The sequence below is a fragment of the Gorilla gorilla genome, chromosome 7 (genome assembly GCF_029281585.2).
Source record: "Gorilla gorilla gorilla isolate KB3781 chromosome 7, NHGRI_mGorGor1-v2.1_pri, whole genome shotgun sequence".
NCBI lineage: Eukaryota > Metazoa > Chordata > Mammalia > Primates > Hominidae > Gorilla > Gorilla gorilla.
Genome location: NC_073231.2, coordinates 88,341,728 through 88,363,403, shown reverse-complemented (window position 1 = coordinate 88,363,403; position 21,676 = coordinate 88,341,728). Strand labels below are relative to the sequence as shown.

The window sequence follows — 21,676 nt, the reverse complement described above, 5'->3', positions numbered from 1 at the left end:
CTATGAGTACAAACATAAAGATTATGTTTGCAACTGGAAAACATAATTTTTGCAACTGGAAAACATAATTTTAACACTCTCTTCCTCTCCTATTTTAAATATGATGAAACTTGAGTTCAAAGAAGTACATACTCAAGTTCACACATGAGTAACAGTTATAGGGTGATGTCCCTTGATAGATATCTATGTTAAAATGGTAGCACACCAGTTATACCTGATCCACCATCTTTAAATTTCCTTTAAAAGACCATAAAAATACATATTAAAAAATACAATAAAAGAAAAAATATAAATAGAAATTGTGTTGATTGTAGCCCCCAAAAAATCAAAGAAATGCCCTAGACTTTTCTTTACCTATGCAGATAGACCAGAAGAAGATAAGAAAATATTTGGTTTATCTTCTCTGCTCATCCCAACTCTATAATAAAGGAGCATCAGTGTCTAAAAATATTGAGATGTTTACACAGCAATAAAATTATCAATAAAAAGGTTGAAGGCAGTAAAAAATAAATAATTAATGAGATGCCTGAATGCAGAGCGTAGGGAGAAAAGACATTGTGACAGAGAAGTTGTTGACATGGAAATTAGAGGATGAATGTTTTACCTGTATAAGAAATCAAAACAGGCTGGGCATGGTGGCTCATGCCTATAATCCCAGTGCTTTGGGAGGCCGAGGTGGGAGGATCACATGAGCCCAGGAGTTGAAGAACAGCTTAGGGAAAATAGTGAGACCCTGTCTCTACAACAACAATAAGCACTAGCTGTGCAAGGTAAGAGGCTGAGGTGGGATGATCATTTGAGCCCAGGATGTCAAGGCTGTAGTGAGCTATGTTCACACCACTGCATTCCAGCCTGGGTGACAGAGCAAGACACTTATGTGTGTCTCAGAAAAAGAAAAATGAAAACAAAGAGAGCAAAGAAAATCACATTTTTCAAGTCCTGAGCAGTGTAACTGAAGTAAAAGATATAGTGACTGGAATTATAATTTACCTAGAAAATAATTGACTACCTGGAAATGCAAACACACACACACACACACACAAAAGCTCCTAGAATGCCTAAGAAAGCAGTGCACCTTACTACAATTACATACTACAATTACAAAGATACGAAGGTATGATCTTTATTAGTATAATAATAACCAGTTAGAAAGCACAATGGAAAAGTATTCCAGTGCCTATGGTGTTAGGGAACTGCTCACATATTCAAGAGAAATGCACAGATACCAAAGCAGAAAGAACAATAAACAGGAGTCCTCATGGTCAAAAGATTAGAAGAGGTAGCTTTCAATGGGAGGAGGTTTTGTACCACAATGCAGCACTTTTCTTCTTTCTGTGCTGCCTTGAGGGAAGGCAGTGGTAATACTAATCGTTAACACATAATGGTTCTTATGAGGTGGACACTGTTGTAAATGCTACATACATATTAATATACTTAGCCTTACTGTAGACTTAACCCTGTAAGTTTAAGAAGCTAGGTGAACCCTACACAGGTTTAACCAAAGAAATCCAAATCAAGACACAATGTAATTAAACTTCTGAAAACTAAAGACAAAGAAAAAATACAGAAAGCAACCGGAATAAAATGATCTTAGATTCCCCTTACCTACAGGGAAAACAAAAACTATTTGTATGACAGCAGATTTCTCTTCAGTTAATACTCATATTATTTTCATTTTGTAGGTGAATAAACTGACACTGGAACATTCAGGAACTTCTTCAATGTCATGGTCACCCAGCTAGAGTGTGGAAGCCAGGCTGTCTGATTCCAGGATCTCTGTTCTTAATCCTATGCATAAGGAAGTCATAATGAGTCAACCACTATTTTTAAGATTCACAGATGTTCGGGTCCAATTCACCAGAATGCTAAGTTATACAGGGTTGTGGAATCAAAAACTGCAATTAGTAATAAAATGTGATGCTATCTGGAATGTTTTTCATACATATATATGCTTCTTGGGACTCTCCCTGCAGGTTAAGAGAAATTGAGAAACGATGGAGAATTTAAGTGTTTTAGATCCTACGTACATTAGACTTAAAAATAGTAACTATATACATGAGTATTTATAAACTTAAGAATGAACATAACATGAACCATGTGGCACCTATAAAATGAAAATAAAATACCTACAAACCAAATGAGAGCAATAAAAGAAGCTTTAAGGACTTTCACTTCAGGGAGTCTGAATTAGATGCGCTTCTTCCCATTCCTCCCTCTAATTACAACAAGCTTGGACGTTACATACAGAACAAACAGAAGGAGTCTCTGAAAGATGAAGAGAAGGCAAGTAAGCTACAGACTTCACAACGTAAGGAATAATATGGTGGTGAGTTACATTTGTGATTTTTTTTTGTCTCATATCCCATAATATCTCATATCTCATAATCAGAAAGCACAATGGAAAAGTATTCCACTGCCAGTGGTGTTAGAGAACTGCTCACAAATTCAACAGAAATGCACAGATACCAAAGCAGAAAGGACAATAAACAAGAGTCTTCATGGTCAAAAGATTAGAAGCTGCAGCTTTCAATGGGAGGGACAGGTTCTGGACCACACTGCAGTGCTTTTCTGCTTTCTGTGCTTTCCCACTCTAGAGCTGAAGAAGGTAACAACCCCAAAATGTCAATATACATAGACCAGAAACCAGCCCCAATAAAAGTCTGCTCTCTCTAGCCAAAGAACTACAGTACGGCAGCCCAGCAAGACAGAAAACCTTCAGACAACCTACCCCAGCCAAACACTACCAAAAAAAGTAAAGTGAGCCATCACCCAATCCACATCAGTAAAAACTAAGTGGAAAGTCCAGACTTTCACCTCAAGAGGTTGCGACAAGCTACTCCAATACCCCTGCTGGGATAGTGTCACAGAAGGCTAAATAAGGAGCTGTAATGTTGATTCCCCTCCAGAAGTAAAGAGTCCGTACCTGCTATTTTCAGAGAGACCACATGGAAAGCCTAGATTTCAACACCTACCTGGCATTAATGAGGTATTCCTTCCCTTCTTTACTCTCTGGTGTCAAAGAAGCTCCATGCAGAGTCAGAATGTTTGGCATTACTCCTCAGTAGTGAGGCCACCCCCACCACGGTGTTAGTGGAGACCATGTGAGGACCAGGACTTGTACCCTGCCCAGAAGTAATGAGTAGACCCCTCTACAGGAAGGCCAAAGGGCAACCTAAACTTCTACCTCTCTCTGGCAGTAATAAAGTAGGGCCTCACTTTTCCCTGCTGAGCAATGTCAAAAAAAAAAGCCAGCTGAAGTAAAAGCTTATTTCTTTCTTTCTTTATACATATTTTTGGAGACAGGGTCTTATTCTGTCACCCAAGCTGGAGTACAGCGGCCTCATCAGGTCTCACTGCAGCCTCAACCTCCTGGGCTCAAGCAATCCTCCCACCTCAGCCTCTTATGTAGCTGAGACCACAGATGTGCACCACCACACATAGCTAACATTAACATTTTTTCTAGAGATGGGGTCTTCCTGTGTTGCCCAGGCTGGTCTGGAACTCCTGGGCTCAAGTGAGCCTCCCACCTTGACCTCCCGGAGGGCTGGGATTACAGGTATGAGTCATCACTCCAGGCTGAAGCTTTATATAATAACCAGAGTCTCATATTACAAACTGTCAAAGATACAGTCAAAAGTTATTTGTTATCAATGGACAAGATCTCAAACTAAATGAAAAAAAGACAATTAATAGATGCTAACACTGAGACAACAAAGTTGTTAGAATCATCTGACAAAGATTTTAAAGCAGCTATAATAAAAGTACTACTGCAAGTGATTATAAACATGCTTGAGACAAATGAAAAAATGCTATAAAGCTAAGAAATAAAATATATAAATAATAATCAAAGAGAAATTATAGAACTAAAAGATACCATAACTGAAATGCAAAGCTCCGTGGATGGACTCAACAACAGAATGGAAAAGACTGAGGAAAGAAGTAGTTTACAGGAAATTAGAATAGACTAGAAAAAATGAACAAGACCCTGTGCTAAAGAGCAAATATTTATGTCATTGGATTCCAGGAAAGAGAAAAGAATGAAAAAGTACTTAAATAATGGCTTAAAATCTTCTCACATTTTGCAAAGATTTAAACCTACAATTTGAGAAGCTGGGCAAACCTTAAACAGGATAAACCAAAGACACTCACACCAAGAAACATAGTAATTAAACTTCTGATTAAGGAAGAAAAAGAAAAATCTGGAAAGCAGCAAGAAAAAAAATGACACACTTTCTATATGGTAAAAGCAATTTGAACGACAGAAGATTTCTCATCAGAAACTGTGGGGACCATGAGGAAGTAACAGATATTTTTCAAGTGCTGAAATAAATCAACTGTCAATACAAAATGCTCTACTCAGTGAAAATATCTTTCAGGAATAAAGGGGAAATCAGGACACGCACAGACTTTTTTTAAATTAAGAATTTGTTGTCAGCTTATCTCCCTAAAAGAATGGCTAACATTCTCCAGACACGAAGGAAATTGATAAGGAATCTTGAAATTTCAGTTAGAAACAATGAATATGGTAAGCAAAATGTAGGTCAGTACACTAAGTTTAATTTCTCCTCTTGAATTTTCTAAATTATGACTTACGATTGAAGCAAAAATCATAACATTATCTGATGTGTATGTAGAGGAAAGATTTAAGACAGTGATGTTATAAATGAGGGGAGTAAAGGAGCATGAGATAACCACTAATATGACATACCAATAGACTATGATAAATTATGTGTCTAATGTGGTTACTAGAAAAACCAGTTAAAATATAAAGATTGACGGAGTGAATTTAAAAACATGACACACTATATGCTGTTTATCATAAACTCACTTTGAAGACAATGCCATAGTCAGGTTGAAATTAAAAGGAATAAAATAGTATATTATGTAAACCATCCAAAAGAGCAGGAATGGCCATATTAATAACATTAAAGTCAGCTTCAGAACTAAGGAAATTATCAGAGAGAGACATTATATAATGAAATAGTCGATTTACCAAAAGAACATAGCAATCATAAATGTGCATGAAGCAAACAACAAAGCTGGAAAATGTATGAAGTGAAACTGATAGATCTAAAAGGAGAAACAGATAAATCCATTCATTATAGTTGGGGCCTTTATCACCCCTCACTCAACAATTGATAGAACTGGACAGAAAACCAGTAAGAATATGAAAGAACTCAACAACATGAGACAATAGGATCTAGTTGATAATTATAGAACATTCCAACAGCAGAATACATGTTCTCCAAGTGCTCACAGAACACACATATAAAGATAGACCCTGAGCCATAAAACAAGCCTCAACAAATTTAAAAGAACTGAAATACTACAAGTACTTTCTCCAACCACAAAAGAACCAAACTAGAAATAAATAATAATGATAATGGGAAAATCACCAAACACTTGAAAACTGAACAACAATAGTTTTATAACCCATGGTCATAGAGGAAATCTCAAAAGAAATTTTAAAAATGCACTGAACTGAATGAAAATGAAAACAACATAAAATTTGTGAGACACATAAAGCAGAACTGATGGGAAAATATATAGCACTAAATGCATGCTCTAGTAAAGAAAAGTCTTCAACCAGTAACCTAAGCTTCCACCTCAAAAACCTAAAAAAAGAAGGAAAAATAGACCCAATGCCAGCAGAAAGATGCAATAACAAAGAGTAGAACTCAATGAAATTGAAAACATATAAACACTTTAAAGAATAAAACAAAGAGCTGGTTATTAGAAAAGATCAATTAATTGACAAACCTCAAGCAAGACCGTCAAAAAAAAAAAAAGGACTTACCTATACCAGAGATGAAATGGGATATCGCTATCAATACTGCAAACATCAAAAGAATAAGTAGATACTATGAACTGTACAGACATGAATCTGACAATTTAGACAAAATAGATCATTTCCCTAGAAAACACAAACTACTACAGCTTACCCAATATAAAACAGCTTACCCAATATAAAATAGATTATTGGAATAGCCTTATAAGTACTAAAAAAAAAAATTAAACTCATTATTTAAAAATTCCTAAAAAGAAAGTCTCCAGAGCCAAATTGTTTCCTTCAGAATTCCACCACATTCATAAAGATTTGACAGCAATTCTATACAGTCTCTTTGAGAAAATAGAAGGGGGTATTTTCTAATTCATTTTAAGGAGCTAGTAAATACCCTGATACTGAAATGTATACTGCAAATTGATAAAATTATAGACCGCTGCATATTAAATTTCAAAATAAAAATGATAAAAATACTTGGGTAATGAATAACAGCATAACAAAAAACCACAGACCAATATCTCCTGAACATAGACACAAAAAATGTTTCACAATATGACATAGAATTCAGTAATACATGAGAATTTTATACCACGACCCAGTAAGACTTAATCCAAGAATGGAAGACTGGCTCAATATTTAAAAATCAATCAATGTAGTGCAAATATTAATAGCTAATGAAGAAATGTCATAAAATTAATGCAGAAAAAGGATTTGACAAAATTCAACACTCATTTATGTAAAAATGCTCTGAAAAATAGGAATTAAAGGACACCTACAAGAAACTTTCAGCTAACATAATTCTTAATGCTGAATGATTGAATGTTTTCTTCCTGAGCTTGAGAATAAGGTGAGGGTATCATCCCTAATGACGCTTATTCAACATAGTGCTCAAAGTTCTATGAAGTGCAATTAGGCAATAAAGGGAAATAAAAGACAGGTAAAAAAAGGAAGAAATTAAATTTTATTTGAAAAAGCTGATTGTCTACCTAGAAAATCTCAAGGAAAACACTACTAATATACAGAACAACCTGAATGAATCTTTGGAGAATTATGCTGCATCAGAAAAAGCCAATCCCAAAAGATTACGTACTATGTAATTCCATTTGTATAACATTCTTGAACTGACAAAAGTATAGAAATGAACAGATTAGTGGTTGTTAGGGGTGAGGGGTTATGGGTCAGAGATAGGAGTTGGGGATATAAAAAGGCAACCTGAGGGATCCTTATGGTGATTGAAACATTCTGTATGTTCTATCAATGTCAATACTCTGGTTGGACTATGGTTCCACAGTTTTGCAAAATGTTATTGAGGAAAACTGCATAAATGGTGCCCAGGATCTCTCTATTGTTTCTTACTGATTATGTGTCTGCAATGATTGCAAAATAAAAAGGTTTAATTTTTAAAAAGGATTAAACATTACATAGCATACACTTGAGTAAAAGACAAAATCTGGCTAAGGATTATTTTTGTCCTAAGTAATATGCAGATTTTGTACAACATAAATCACAATCCCCTAAAATCTATATTGTAAATTGATAAAATGTAAAACCTGTGTATTATAAAAGATGAACAAAAATTACAAAACACTAAGAAATACCCTAGTGCCCCAATGTATCAGTAGACAAACACATGGACAGATAGTTTGCAAAAGGGGAAGTACATATGGTGAATAAACATTATGAGATGTCTAATATTGTTAGCTATCAATGAAACATGAAATAAAATGATGACATTGCACACATCTCAAGTCTCTAGCAGAGCACAGACCAAACTGAAATTTCCCACTTCACCTGGAATTTAACTTGCTTAATCATTTTTCCTCAATCTAAGTAAATTCGTAACTATTCTCTCTAAATACATTCACTAGAATAATCGACAAGACACTGTACATCCCTTGACTTCTTGACCTGCAGCTTCCTGATTGCCCTCTTGGCCTTACTTAGAAAATACCCACTAGCATCCTACTATTAGTATAATTCTCAAGTCTCTCCCTGGAAATAATAACAGTCTAGGAAAAGGGCCTACAACATTAACCTCAGAGGGGTTACAGATTTTTGTGAGAAATGATATCTTCATGGGGCACACCCCACTCACAAGCACTGGGTGTGACACTCCCAGGACCCTTGGGAGTGGTGGTTCTCTCCAGCTACAGACTGATATTACAAAGATAGGGCAACCTCATAGGGAAACCTCATGGGTTTTCGAGCCTTGAATGTGCCTCATAGTTTTATTTTTTCTAAGATATGTTTCTACTGGATTGAGTTATTGTCAGTCTTCACAATTTCTCTTCATTCAATGGAAAATTTGAAAAAGAATTAGGTGTTTGGTCTGACACTGGGAAGTGGACAGGCCTGGCCCTGACATTTATGGGATCTACTCAAGGGTATAGAAGGAGACACACACTATGAGCAGTGAAACCCTGAAGCCAAGCCAACCAATTCCTGTTTACAACTTGCGCAGACCTCCCAACTCTGCTTATATCACCCATTCCAGGTTAGAAGGCCAGATTCAAACAGAATTCCCTGCAGAAATTCCTATAGATTCTCTCAAATCCTCAGCCAGAATATGGCAGCGTTGAGAGAGCTGATCCCCTTTTGCCCACACCCCAGACTTCAGCTGGCAGCTGTCCCTTCTGTTTCCTTCCTGTGTTCTATCTTGTACTACAAGGGACCTCACAAACATGTATGTGGACACCCTAGCCATTGAGCTCTGTATTCATCTCACAAGGAGCCAATCTTAGGCCACCCTTCCTTGGGTTTTGGAATAGGCATATCAGCTTTGGGATCTGCTCTTTGGAAGTAGAGCTTTGTGAAGAGCCTGCACATGCCCAGAAGTGAAGCCAGGGCTGTTTTGGGCAAAGAATTCTGAGGATCCAGGGCCCAGACCATGAAAGGCATGGTAAGTTCTCTGAGTGAACAAAGATCTCTTTGGCCCCACCACTCTGCCCTGTGGAGAAGAGCTCAGCTAGAGAGTACAGTGAGGCTGTCAGAAGTATAAGGCCCAGGACAACGGGATGTTTAATGCCAGACATAGAGGTAATTGTCCGCAAAAGTGGAAAATCTTCTAATTTACCAATTGACCTATTATTCAATAATTAACAAGGAATTCAATTCGTTTTATTCCCATCCATCCACATCAAATGGTCTTAATGAATCATTGTGCATATCTTCTCAGCATCTTAGGCATTCATAGGGAAGGAGAGATAGATATAAAGATTTGGTGGGTACTCCTTTTATGTTTTGAGGAATGTCAAAGGGGATATAGAGATCGGAGTTTGGAGGTAGAATACAGCTCCACTTCTGCTCTCTGTTGCAATATAATGGAATGTACCATACTGCTAAGATGGTCCCCCAGATGTTCGCCTTTTATTTATGCCATATATCTTACTCAAAATTATTTGAGGCAGCATTTCATTACAATTTAACTTTGTCCTTTTAAGCTTTTGTCATGACAAAAAGTACTTTCACATATAACATTTCATTTTACTCTAGTATAATAGATTGCATTCAAGAGTTACTTTCTAATTTCTAATTTTTGGTTCATTAATAATAAACAACTTTACATATTGAGTAATTTTTATGCATCAGGTACAATGTTACATGCTGGGAATATAATAGTGAGTAAACAAGATAGACTATAAATTCAATGAAGAGAGAATTGTGTCTATTGGAAAACACACTCCCAAAAAATCAGGAAAAAATTTCAAACAATTATTAATTTTAATAAATAGCTTTAAGGGGGGAAAATACAAAAGAACATATTAGATCATCAAGACAAAATTAACAAGGATATTCAGAACTTGAACTCAGCTCTGGATCAAGTGGACCTAATATCTACAGAACTCTCCAACCAAAAACTAGAGAATATATATTATTCTTAGCGCCACATGACACTTACTCTAAAATTGATCACATAATTGGAAATAAAACACTCTTCAGCAAATGAAAAAGAACTGAAGTCAACAGTCTCTCAGATCACAGTACAATCAAATTAGAACTCAGGATTACAAAATTCAAAACCACACAACTATGTGGAAATTGAACAATGTGCTCCTGAATGACTCCGGGTAAATAATGAAATTAAGGCAGAAATCAAGAAGTTATTTGAAACCAATGGGAACAAAAAGACAATGTACCAGAATCTCTGGCATGCAGCTAAAGCAGTGTTAAGAGGGAAGTTTATAGCACTAAATACCCACATCAGAAAGCTACAAAGATCTCAAATCAGTACCCTAACATCACAACTAAAAGAACTAGAGAACCAAGAGCAAGGCAAACCCCAAAGCTAGCAGAAGACAAGAAATAAGATCAGAGCAGAACTGAAGGAGAGAGAGCAACACAAAAAACCCTTCAAAAAAATCAGTGAATCCAGAAGCTGGTTTTTTGAAAAAATAAAATAGACAACTAGCTAGACTAATAAAGAAGAAAAGAGAGAAGAATTAAATAGACACAATAAAAAATGATAAAGGGCACCTAACCACTGACTCCACAGAAATACAACCAACCATCAGAGAATATTGTAAGCACCTCTATGCAAATAACCTCGAAAATCTAGAAGAAATGGATGAATTCCTGGACACATACATACTCCCAAGACTGAATCAGGAAGAACTTGAATCCCTGAATAGACCAATAGCAAGTTCTGAAACTGAGGCAGTAGTAAATAGCCTAACAACAACAACCAAAAAAAAAAAAAAAAAAAAAAAGCCCAGGACCAGATGGATTTATAGCTGAATTCTACCAGAGGTACACAAAGGAGCTGGTACCATTTCTTCTGAAACTATTCCAAACAATTGAAAAGGAGGGATATCTCCCTAACTCATTTTATGAGGACAGAATCATCCTAATACCAAAACCTGGCAGAGATACAAGAAAGAAAAGAAAACTTCAGGCCATCAGTGCAAAAATCTTCAATAAAATACGGGAAAACTGAATCTAGCAGCACATCAAAAAGCTTATCCACTACAATCAAGTCAGCTTCATCCCTGGGATGCAAGGCTGGTTCAACATATGCAAATCAAACATAATTCATCACATAAACAGAAAGACAAAAAACCACCAGATTGTCTGTCTTTTTAAATGTAGAAAAAGCCTTCAATAAAATTTCCAACTTTCCTTCATGTTAAAAACTCTCAATAAACTAGGTATTGATGGAGCATACCACAAAATAACAGCCATTTATGACAAACCAACAGCCAATGTCATACTGAATGGGCAAAAGCTAGAAGCATTCCCCTTGGAAACCAGTACAAGATAAGGATGGCCTCTCTCAGTACTTCTATTCAACACAGTATTGAAAGTTCTGGTCAGGGCAATCAGGCAAGAGAAAAATAAAGTGTATTTGTATAGGAAGAGAGGAAGTCAAACTCTCTCCGTTTGCAGATGACATAATCCTATATCTAGACAATCCCACTGTCACAGCCTGAAAGCTTCTTAAGCTGATAAGCAACTTCAGCAATGTCTCAGGATACAAAATCAATGTGCAAAAATTGCAAGCATTCCTATACACCAACAATAGACAAGCAGAGAGCCAAATCATGAATGAATTCCCATTCACAATTGCTGCAAAGAGAATAAAATATCTAGGAATACAGCTAACAGAAGATGTGGAGGACCTCTTCAAGGAGAACTACAAACTACTGCTCAAGGAAATCAGAGAGAACACAAACAAATGGAAAAACATTCCATCCTCATGGATAGGAAGAATTAATATTGTGAAAATGGCCATACTGCCCAAGGTAATTTGTAGATTCAATGCTATTCCCATCAAACTACCATTGATATTCTTCACAGAATTAGAAAAACTACTTCAAATTTTATATGGAACCAAAGAGGAGCCCATTTAGCCAAGACAATCATAAGCTACCTAGCCTCAAACTATACTACAAGGCTACAGTAACCAAAACAGCATGGTACAGGTACAAAAACAGACACATAGATCAATGGAATAGAATAGAGAACTCAAAAATAAGACCATACACCTACAACCATCTGATCTTCGACAAACCTGACAAAAACAGGCAGTGGGAAATGATTTCCTATTTAATAAATGGTGCTGGGAGAACTGGCTAGCCATATGCAGAAAATTGAAACTGGACCCCTTCCTTACACCTTGTACAAAAATTAAGAGAAAGACTTAAATGTAAAACCCAAAACTATGAAAACCCTAGAAGAAAACCTAGGCAATACCATTCAGGACATAGGCATGGGCAAAGATATCATGACTAAAACACCAAAAGCAATTGCAACAAAAGCAAAAATTGACAAATGGAATCTAATTAAACTACAGAACTTCTGCACAGCAAAAGAAACTATGAGAGTGCACAGACAACCTACAGAATGGAAGATTTTTGCAATCTAGCCACCTGACACAGGTCTAATATCCAGAATCTCTACAAGGAACTTAAGAAGAAAACAAACAACCCCATTAAAATTGGGCAAAGAACATGAACAGACACTTCTCAAAAGAAGACATTTATGTGGCCAACAAACATGAAAAAAAGCTCAACATCACTGATCATTAGAGAAATGAAAATTAAAACCACAATGAGATACCATCTCATGCCAATCAGAATGGTGATTAAAAAGTCCAGAAACAACAGATGCTGGAGAGGCTGTGGAGAAATAGGAATGCTTTTACACTATTGGCGGAAATGTAGATTAGTTCATTGTGGAAGACAATTTTTCAAAGACCTAGAATGAGAAATACCATTTGACCCAGCAATTCCATTACTGGGTATATATCCAAAGGAATACAAATCTTTCTATTATAAAGATACATGCATGCATATGTTCACTGCAGTACTGTTAACAATAGCAAAGACATGAAATCAACCCAAATGCCCATCAGTGATAGACTGGGTAAAGAAAATGTGGTGCATATACACCGTGGAATAGTATGCAGCTATAAAAAGGAAAGAGGTCATGTCCTTTGCAGAGACATGGATGGAGCTGAAAGCCATTAACCTCAGCAAACTAACACAGGAACAGAAAACCAAACACTGCATGTTCTCACTTATAAGTAGAAGCAGAACAATGAGAACACATGACACAGGGAGGGGAACAACACACACTGGGGCCTGTTGGGTGGTTGTGGGGAGGAAGAACAATGGGGTAAATAGCTAATGCTTGCAGGGCTTAATACTTAGGTGATGGATTGATAGATGCAGAGCACCACCATGGCACACGTTTACCTATGTAACAAACCTTCACATCCTGCACATGTATTCCAGAACTTAAAATAAAATTAAAATTACAAAAGAACAAAATGCAGAATATATAGCTACATAGGACTTTTAGCTCTATTTCAGGTAAATTTAAGAAGCCTTTTCTGACCACTCTATTAAAATTAACAATCGTTATTTCAGCACTCTTCCTCTCCTTCTCACTTTTCTCATACACACACATATGATCAGCTAACTTTTGATTTTTGCTCTCTCATATGTAAGCTCTATGAGAATAGGGACTGCTGTGTTTTTATTGTAATGGTTTCTACTCATTTTTTCTGGGACTGAAATAATGCCTGGCACACAGTACAGTAGTTCCCTCCCCCCTTATCCACAGAGGATATGTTCCAAGACCTACAATGGATGCCTAAATTACACATGATACCAAACCCTATATACAGACAGTCCCCAATTATAATGGTTCAAATTAAGATTTTTCAACTTTACAATGGTAAAAGCGTATGCATTCAATAGAAACTGTACTTTAAGGACCTATACAACCATTCATTTTTTGAATTTCAACTTTTGGCTACATGGAGTACATGTGCAGGTTTGTTACATGATGCTGAGGTCTGGGGTACAGATCCTGTCACCCAGGTAGTGAGCATAGTACCTGATAGGTACTATCAGATTCATTAAAGAACTCAAAGCATATTTATCATTTGATCCAGCAATCCCATTACTGGCTACCTATCCAAAGGAAAATAAGTCATTATATGAAAAAGACACATGCACACATGTTATTGCAGCTCGATTCATAGTTGCAAAGGTATGGAGTCAACCCAAGTGCCCATCAACCAATGAGTACATAAAATGTAGAATATACCCACCATGGAATACTACTCAACCATAAAAAAAGAATGAAATGTATTTTGCAACAACTTGGATGGAGCTCCAGGCTATTATGCTAAGTGAAGTAACTCAGGAATGGAAAACAAAACACCATATGTTCTCATTTATAAGCTAAGCTATGAGTACCAAAAGGCATACAGAGTGTTGTAATGGACTTTGGAGACTCAGAAGTGGGAGAGTGGGAAGGAGGGTGGGAAGGGAGGTGTGAGATTAAAAAACTACATATTGGGTACAATGTATACTACTCTGGTGACAGGTGCACCAAAATCTCAGAATTCACCACTATATAATTCATTCATGTAACCAAAAACCACTTGTACCTCAAAAGCTATGAAATAAAAATAATTAAATAATATCTATTCTAAGTGGTATGAGATGGTATCTCATTGTGGTTTGATTTGCATTTCTGATAATGATGTACCATTTTTTCATTCTTGTTTGACACTTCTTTTGAGAGTGTCTTTTCATGTTCTTTGACCATTTTTTCCTGGGGTTATTTGGTTTTTGCTTAAGTTCTTTATAGATTCTAGATATCAGACCTTTGTCAGATGCATTGTTTGTGAATATTTTCTTCTATTCTGCAAGCATCTGTTTACTCTTCATAGTTTCTTTTGCTGTGCGAAAGCTCTTTAATTAGATCCCACTTGTCCATTTTTGTTTTTGTTGCAGTTGCTTTTGGGGGCTTAGCCAAAAATTATTTGCCAAGGCTGATGTCAAGAAGGGTATTTCCTAGGTATTTTTCTAGCATTTTTATAGTTTGAGGTCTTAAATTTAAATCTTTAGTCCATCTTGAGTTAATTTTTGCATATGGTGAAAGGGAAATATTCAGTTTTATTATTCTGCATGTGGCTAGCCAGTTATCCTAGCATCATTTGTTGAATTGGGAGTTCTTTCCCCATTGTTTGTTATTGTCACCTTTATTGAAGATCAGATGGTTGTGTGTGTGTAGCTTCATTGCTGAGTTTTCTATTCCATTCCATTGGTCTATGTGTCTGTTTTTGTGCCAGTACCATGCTGATTTGGTTACTGTAGACTTGTAGTATTGTTTGAAGTTGAACAGTGTGATGCCTCTGGTTTTGTTCTTTTTGCTTAGGATTGCCTTAGCTATTCAGGCATTTTGGTTTCATATGAATCTTAGAAAATTTTCCAATTCTGTGAAAAACGATATTGGTAGTCTGATAGGAATAGCATTCAATCTGTAGATTGCCTTGGGCAATATAGGCATTCTAAAGATATTGATTCTTCCTACTCATGAGCATAGAATGTTTTTCCAGTTATTTGTGTTATCTATGATTCCTTTTGGCAGTGTTTTGTAGTTCTCCTTGTAGAGATCTTTCAACTCTGGTTAGCTGTATTACTAGGTATTTCATTTTCTTTGTGGCTATTGTAAATGGGATTGTGTTCTTGATTTGACTCTCTGCCTGGATGTTATTGGTGTATAGAAATGCTATTGATTTTTATGCATTGATTTTGTGTCCTGAAACCTAATTTATTATAATAGTTCTAGAAGTCTTTAGGGTTTTCTAGATATATGATCATATTGTCAGTGAAGAGAAATAGTTTGACTACTTCTTTTCCTACCTGAATGCCTTGTATTTCTTTCTCTTGCCTGATTACTCTGGCTGGGACTTCCAGTACTATGTTAAACGGGAGTGGTGAGAGTGGGCATCCTTGTATTTTTCCAGTTCTCAAGGGGAATTCCTCCAGCTTTTGCCCATTCAGTATGATATTGGCTGTGGGTCTGATATAGATGACTCATTATTTTGAGGTATGTTCCTTTAATGCCTAGTCAATTGAGGGTCTTTTTTTTTTTATCATGAAGGGATGTTGGATTTTATTGAAAGCTTTTTCTACATCTATTGAGATGATCATTATTTTTTACTTGCAGTTACAGGATCCAATAAATTATGTGAGGTATTCTATACTTTAGCATAAAATAAGCTTTCTATGAGATGATTTTGCCCAACTGTAGGCTAACATAAGTGTTCTGAGCCATTTAAGGTAAGCTAGACTAAGTTATGATATTAGCAGGTCTACTAAATATAATTTTGACTTATGATATTTTCAACTTACGATAGGTTTATCAGAATGTAACCCCATGATAAGTCGAGGAACAGCTGTATACTGTTTTGTTGTTGATCTGATAACCAAGAAAGCTACTAAGTGACTAACAGTAAGTAGCATACATAGCATGGATATGCTAGACAAAGGGATAACTCACGTCCCAGGCAGGATGAAACAGAACAGTGCAAGGTTTCATTACGCCACTCAGAATGGTGTGCAATTTAAGACTTACCAATTATTTCTGGAATTTTTCATTTGATATTTTTAGAACACAGTTGACTGCAGATAACTGAAATCATGGAAAGCAAAACAGCAGTTAAGGGAGACTGTTGTCAGTGCTTAGTAAATACTTGTTGAATGAATAAATGAGGCCATCAGAAAAGGCTTTCTGAGAAATAAACATTTAAGCTGAGACCTAAATATGGAGCCAGTCGTGCAAGGAGGGGTGAAAAGAGACGACTTTTCTAAGTGGAGGAAAGAGATACAAAGGCCCTGAGGCAGGGAAGAGATTGATGTACAAGGAACATAAGAAAGTCCATATGCTAGAAGCTTGTGTTGGGCAGTGGCTGGAGCTGAGGTTGGAGACATGAGTAGGACAAGGTTGTTCGGTGTCTCATAGGTTAAGGTAAAGATTGGATTTTATTGTAAATGAATTGGGAAGCGATACAAGCAAAGCAGTAATATTTGGGTTTAAACATGATCACGCTGGTTTGTGTGTGTGAAACCATTAAAGGATGACAAAAGTATAACCATAGAGATCAGTTATAAGACTGTTGCAACAACAGTGATAGTATTACCAGTATTTATTAAGCACTTACTCCTATCAGGTAGTAGTCTAAGTGCTTTAACAAAATTTTAGTTTAATTAACTGGTAAATTTGATGCTTTTCAAATTGTTTTTTTCTTAAGCATTATTTTTCCATATTATAATCTACTTAAGTGTAATATCAGATACAGCAAAACAGTATCATTTTCAAATTTAATATGTTAATCTTTAATGGAACTCCAAAGAGAACACTATGATTCAAAGGGTTTTTTAGTTTATTTATTTATTTTTTTTGTTTTTTTGAGACAGAGTCTCATGCTGTCACCCAAGCTGAAGTGCAACGGCACAACCTTAGCCCACTGCAAACTCTGCCTCCAGAGTTCAAGCAATTCTCCCCCCTCAGCCTCCAGAGTAGCTGGGATTACAGGTGCTCACCACCATGCCCAGCTAATTTTTATATTTTTGTAGAGATGGGGTTTCACCATGTTGGCCAGGCTAGTCTTGAACACCTGACCTCAGGTGATCCCCCTGCTTTGGCCTCCCAAAGTGCTGGGATTACAGGTGTGAGCCACCACGCCCAGCCTTAAAGGCATGCTTTATCTTAAAAAAAAAATTGAGAAATGTTCTCTTAGATATTTAAGAATTACAATTGATCCTTAGGCATCTGAAAATGATGTTTAGAGACAATAATGAAGCTATGTAGGGGATATTCTAAACTGGGAATTCTTTTGGGAACTGGGTAGGAAAATCCAACTATCAGAGGTGAAAGTCCAGGCTAACATGACTGCAGTGGGAAATACACGAAGAAGATCAATGCAGGTTAATTGCAAAAAAAAAAAAAAAAAAAAAAAAAAAAAGAATTTGAAGTCTCATTGAATAGAGGGGAAGCATGGAGGTAGGGAGGAATTAAAGATGTCTTCAAGGCTTTGAGAAACAGGGATGTAGTGGACACTGTTCATGCTCTGCCCAGATCCCCTTTATATGTCTATTGCATCCGTCTTCCAAATGCCAGGGAAATTATGTCTTTTTATCCAGGGACAGCTGACAGCTAATGACTGACTTATACATCCTGGGATATGCCTCAAGGAGGGACAACTCTGTGGTGCTGTCCTGCTTCATAGTTCCCTGTGGGATCAGGCTGAGGCTGGACTTCAACTGAAACCACATCTTGCTCAGCTTCTGCTCTTGCCTTATCTGTTTCTTCTCCTTCCAGATTTCTCCTGAGAGTACTTCCTTAATAAATCACTTATGCAAGGATACCTGTCCTAGGCTCCATTTCTATGGATACTGACCTAAGATAGAAGAGTAGGGAAATACTGGAGCAACTGCCTTAGAAGGAAAAGTGGGAGAGCGGTGTTAATTTGTACTTGTTTGACAGATACTATCAATCTTTTCCCAACGTAGTAAAAGCTCTCATGGTGCACCTTTCACATGGGAAGGGTATGATCGCAGCTAGAGGAGGAAATTGCAAGATACTGAAGTAGTAGGCATATTTCAAGTACACTTCATCTAAATTTGACTTTTTAATACCATTTCCTTAACTACAGAGCCAAATGCCCATTGAACTAGTTCTAACTGCATTTTATTAAGTGACCTAAATTTTAAAAATTGAAGTACTTTTCAAATAGAGAATAGAGGACCCATGAGCACCTAGGGATCTGTAAAACATCCCAAACAATTTTTCAAGTGTTTTATTTTTGGCAAAACTTAGTTTAACTCATTTTGCAAGTGCTCTTCTCTCGGTTTTTAAACCCTTGGGCATTTCAAAGGAAATTTAATCCGTATGTTTCTGATTCATTTACATTTTAAGTCATAAAAATGTTATTTTTATAAGGGCTGTTTGATATCCAAGAAACTTTCTGAGCCTTTTTAAAAATCTCTTTAAAGTCTTGTTAGTGGGAGCCAGGGAGCTGACATGGTGTGTGATGCACCACCCGAAAATGTAATCCAGACAGTCTCAGCCATAGCCTGACCTCAGAACAATGCATGCCACAGCCAGCCAAAAAATAATGGCAATGTGATGATCAAGAAAGTTGGTCTGGACATCAGAGAACCCTTGAAACACACAAGAGAAGCGAACAGAAAATGATAGGAAAGATTAAAGTGAGATGTACTAGCATGTCCTTGATGCATGTGCACATATAAGGACTAGACTAACCTCCATTATAGCACGCCATGATTCCTGGCACCTTTCAGGAAGATCTGCAGATTTCTGCAGGACAAAGTCACATATCACCACCCACATACTTTAGGTAAAGAAAACTGTGCCTCCCCCCAGCATTGTAAATAATAAGGGGTCGAAATAACATTCAAGGACTTAAAGTAACTCACTGTATATTCTTACTACAGAGTACTAGGCAGCAATTAAAATGCTGATGTTAATAATACTTAAAGATGTAGAAAGATGTTCCTAGTTCATTGCTAAATGCAAAATGTGGTGACAAACCTGTATACAGACATTAGGATCACATTTATTTTAAAAAGGACTATCATATATGTACATTGAAATATTAAATAGTAATTATCTGTAACTGGTAGGGTCAGGGTGTTTTTATTTTATTTGCTTTGTTATATTTTCTAACTTTTCTACAATATGCATTGTGTAGTTTAAAAAACTATTTGTCTACATTTTAAAAATTATACAGAATAGTATTCCTATAATATTGTAGGAGAGCAATGCCCTTCTTTTTCTGCTTGTTTCTTTTGCTTGGTAACAACGTGCACGGGGTCCAAGCCGGAGGGGGTGCTGCAGCAAGCACTCGATGATCAAACTGTCTGAGAGTTGATGGAATGCAAGCGTTCATCTGGAATGGCTGAGTCTGTGGTGACCATGCTTTCTGAACCCCAAATTGGTCACACAGTCTAACCTGCGGGGGGTACATGACAGGATAGATTATTTTAAATCAGAACTGCTCTCAAACTTCCAGGACATATGGTCTTTCTGGCTGTGGGACACGTTGCTTCAGAAACGAAGAAAAATTCTAAAAGGCAATCTGAGGAACTCTGAAGGAAAAAATAACAGCTGGTAATTTATAAAGCTATAGCTGCTGGTACTGAACATCCGCTGAACAAGAAGAACTCTTCATTCTCCCTTGTGTGACTGTAGCAGCATTTTAAATCCAAAGGCCTATTACTCTCACATCTGCTGGCATCTAGTCAGCTGCTGTTTAAAGTCCTCCCTGCACAAAATGAACACGGCTGCCAATATTAATTATCTCCATAATTCTCCTGAAACGTGTAAAATAAATGCTTTCCCCTGAAGAACCACTGTCCCTAATATCATTAGCACCCCATTTCCTCTCTGCTTTTCTACCATCCCCACAACCTCAGGGCTGGTTCTGAATAACAAGCTATTTTCCTGTCTGTTCAGCTGGGCTCATTACATCCTCTTTGATCATAAAGATGGAGTAATGCAAAGCAAAACCGTCCTTTTTGAGCTCCTATCAGTAAAGTTAGATAAATAATCTTTAATGCTTTTTTTTTAAAGTGATTCCACAACATTCCAATCAAAAGGAATAGGATAAGTAGGGGAATCAGTTAATTATATAAAATGAAGTTATTTCAAGGTCCTGGAAAGACTTTAACATTCTGTGATGATTCTATTTAAATATGCTATATTCTTACCTTCTGGAATAGCTAGATCCATTCTAAATAGGCATTAATTTTAAAGTTTAAAAATGATGAAAAGTTTAACCAATTGGCCTGTCATGGTTAATCATACTCTTCTACCAAACACTTTCTGCTCAACTTACAAGAAATGAACTCTCAGTTCCATGTCCTATGGGATGGTTTCCAAATGTTGGCAAATCTCTCTTCCGACGGACAGCATTTTCTTCAAAAGTTTACCAGGGCCCTAGTTATGGATCGATGTCATATAAAGTCAATGTCCATTCCAAATCAGACATACATGAATGAACTTCAGAAGTCCTTCATCCCATAGCAACGCAATGGGATGTTTTACTGATTCCCCCATCTGAGAAAGTTTAAGAGAGAGAGGGGAAGGAGGAGGAGGAGAGATGCAAGGAGGGGGAAGAGAGAGACTGACTTGATCTTTGATAAATTCATCCCCTAGTGTTCTACTTTTGTCATCGTGCCATGAGTCCTAGATTCAAATATCACCAAAGCAGTGGCCCCCAACATTAGACAGGATGTGAAATATTGTTACAGACTATAGGTGCCTAATAATTATCTCATTATAAAGTGTAGGGTGATTCGTACAAAACAAAAAGACTGTATATACATCATACTATGAGAGGGAAACTAACCTTCTCAGGGAAGTTGACACTTGAGTTAAATGATTAGGAGTTAAACCAGGGGTAGAGTGTGAATGCAGGGGATAAATAAATGAATAATATTATCAAGTATTTTTTGGTCAATGGGCATTATATCGCTACCAATTAGAGCTGGTAGGCATATAGACTACCCCCCTCCCAATAAAAGAAAACAGATCAGAACTAAATTATGATCCAATGTATATTTGAAAACAATTAAAATATTTTGTTAATTTTTAAAAAATCAACATCCCTCATCTTAAGTAAATTTTTTCTCATCGGAGGTCCAGCAACATTTTATTCTCTGGCTACTACTGAATCATGTAAAACCAAGCTCTCATTTTTTTCAGAAAGCAAACAAAAAATTGTGTGATGTTTGAGAATACTTTTTTTTTTTTTGAGACGGAGTCACTAAGTTCAGCCACACTCCAAGTGAGGGAAACTAGCCTCTACCTTTTGAAGAAAGCCATATCACTGCACTGTCGCCCAGGCTGGAGTGCAGTGGCACAAACTCGGCTCACTGCAACCTCCGCCTCCCAGGTTCAAGCAATACTCCAGCCTCAGTCTCCTGAGTAGCTGGGACTACAGGCCTGTGCCACTGTGTCTGGCTAATTTATTTTTTATATATTTTTAGTAGAGACAGGGTTTCACCATGTTGGCCACACTGGTCTCGAACTCCTGACTTCAGGTGACCCACCTGCCTCCACCTCCCA

At 36.8% G+C, this 21,676-nt stretch overlaps 1 long non-coding RNA gene across 1 annotated transcript in view; it reads left to right on the top strand.

Moving 5' to 3' along the window:
- LOC109027947 (uncharacterized) overlaps positions 1–13,053 on the top strand; it is a 135,648-nt gene extending 122,595 nt beyond the window's left edge. The window contains exon 3 of the long non-coding RNA XR_002006987.4: positions 1,683–13,053. This is a non-coding gene — a long non-coding RNA (uncharacterized lncRNA). The remainder of the gene's footprint in view (positions 1–1,682) is intronic.
- Positions 13,054–21,676: the final 8,623 nt, after the last annotated feature.